The sequence below is a fragment of the Solanum stenotomum genome, chromosome 10 (genome assembly GCF_019186545.1).
Source record: "Solanum stenotomum isolate F172 chromosome 10, ASM1918654v1, whole genome shotgun sequence".
In the NCBI taxonomy this organism is placed as follows: Eukaryota; Viridiplantae; Streptophyta; class Magnoliopsida; order Solanales; family Solanaceae; genus Solanum; species Solanum stenotomum.
The window spans coordinates 36,889,499-36,891,997 of record NC_064291.1 but is presented as its reverse complement, the minus strand read 5'-3'; the positions used below and the strand labels follow the sequence as shown (position 1 = coordinate 36,891,997).

The window sequence follows — 2,499 nt, the reverse complement described above, 5'->3', positions numbered from 1 at the left end:
AAAATATTTTAATATGCGTAGTATTTTATTAATTGAATAACATTTCCTTAGGTTTCCTCCAAATCATTTAATTTTTAGCCCATTCTGATCTAATTCCTTTCAATTCTAGCCTTTTTCTTATCCAGTTCATTGCAATTCTAGCCATCTCAATCCAATTTCGTTTTTCAATTATAGTCAATCTAATTTCAATCATAAAAAACCTCATCTTTTAATCTGAACCGTTCATCCTTCTCCATTAAATCTGAGCCCTACATCTAATCTTGATCGGACAGCTAGAAATAAATCCTCCCATCTTTCCTATTTTAAATTGTCAAAAGACCAAAATTCCTAATTTTTCCATCTTTTTCTTTCTCCTCGCTCTCTAACGCCGCACCACCGTTCTCCTCGCCCCTTCTCTAACCACCAAGAGGCAGCGACGCCCTCTATCTTGCTCTTCCTCTCTCAGATCTTCGACCAGAATCAACAACCAACAACAGCCGGTGAGGACGACCGGACAGGCGAGGCCACCGGCAAGCATCAGCTCCATCCAGTGACACCAGACGCCTCTCTCCCCTCTTTTGCTCCTCCTATTCGGGCATCAACGAAGAGGACGATGCCAACAACAACAACTAAATAACAACAACAACACCAGTAGCAGACCTCAACGCCCAGTGAGACACACTCCAGCGAACGTCCATTCTTCGGCAAAGAATCAACCAGCAACAACAGTGTACAACGAGGACATCAGCTCTGGTGCCCCCTCTTTTTTCTCATTCCGGCGAAATAGTAACTCTGACCAATATCTATGGGTGCGAAGAAACAAGCTAAAAGCTTCAGTAAATTTTCCAAATTTTAGATAAAGGATCCGTCAATTGTACGTTCTTCTATTTAAACATTATCTGATCTCTAGAACAATTTTCTCAACATGATTATGTGAATTAAGGATTTCTCAGTGTATGCTTGCTCTAGAAGTGAAAAAAATCATTTCGTTTTACAGTTTGAACTAATAGTTTGAATTTTCCAATCTAGGAATTATGTTTGGTTACATTTTTTGTCTGAAATATCATTGTTTTTGAGTGATTATAGTCTGCTCCATCTTTGCTTCTTGTGCTAGCTTGTTTGATCGGTTGAGTCGTCTACTTCACAAGTAAGTCATGTGAAAATATGCTCTTGTATTTCTAGCATTATCATGACTACTGATTTCTTGACTAAATTGGTAATATTGTGTGCTAAATCAATTCATGCTTTTTCTTTGGCTAATTAAGCCGTGAAATAGGCTTTCTTAAAAAAAATGTTAGCAAATGAGTTGATTGAAGATTCTGTTGTGATTATATATATGGTGATATTGAATCAACGTGATTTAATAGGATGATTGGTTCCTTATTTGCTTAAATTGAATTGATAAGTATTTTGTGCTGATTTTATGCGAAATCATGACTACTAGTAATTTTGAATTTGGCAAAAATTGTGACTAATTTCCTTTACCTTACTTAAAAGTGGGCAGATGTCTTGTTTTTTTTTGTTTTTTTTTCATATTTGGTAAAAAATAAATTAAAATAATTCTGATTTGGCTCCTTTGAAATAATGAAAAATATATAATTGATCCTAAAATAATTTGCTACCATTATTATGTGCACTCCCCTTCATTATATAAAGAGACCCTCTTCTCAGTATTGGAATACGCTAAAACCATCAAAAAAGCTCTCTCACAATTACACATCTTTAACAATCACTCATACTCACATACTGAAATACTCACTTACACACTTTCACTCATGCTTACACACGGATACACATTCTAACAACTAAAAAGAAAAAAACACTCTCTACTCTTGAAAAAGAACATAAGAACTCTAGTAAAGCTTTGGATCATTCTTTGTGGTATTGTTGTGTTGTTGTTTCGGTGGATATCCCTTTAAAACACTCCATTGCTGATAAACTTTATGCATAATCGGTTAGTTCTACTTCATTAGTTTAATTTTTACCTTGCATCTGTTATTTTTGTGTATGAATAACTAAAAGGGAAACATCCGGGTTAGTTCTCTTCACCTATCTCTTCTATGTGATGTATTTTGTGTGGTTTGTTTAATTGATTATGGGTCTACATGTATGTGAATAATATTGTATTATGCATATTTGCTTTTATATGTATCTGGTGGTACTGTTCTTTTGTCTTAGCAGGATCTTGATCTAAAGGTTCAAGATTTAGAAGAGTTGCCAGGGGAGGGAAACACTAGACGAGCTGAATTTACTTAATTTATGTTTCGTATATTATTGTTTTGTAATAATTTGTATAAACTCCTAACTCTAAACTCTCTATGTATGATATAACTTGGGGATCGTCTAAGCGGGAGGGGATTTACGTGCTAATTGTTTATTTTTTATTTTTATTTTATTATGTGTGATTGATATAGATAATCTACCTATTTCTAAAAATCATAAAAATCATGTAAGCATATCGGGATTTCTTAGACAATTGGCTTAAAACCAACTTTTGATTTGTTTATGTGTCTTGTAATT

General features: G+C 34.2%; 1 long non-coding RNA gene across 1 annotated transcript; it reads left to right on the top strand.

Moving 5' to 3' along the window:
* The first annotated feature begins 365 nt into the window (after positions 1–365).
* LOC125841146 (uncharacterized) lies at positions 366–2,291 on the top strand. The gene is made up of 2 exons (XR_007443781.1): positions 366–815; positions 2,161–2,291. It is a non-coding gene; the product is annotated as an uncharacterized LOC125841146 (long non-coding RNA).
* The last annotated feature ends 208 nt before the right edge of the window (positions 2,292–2,499 follow it).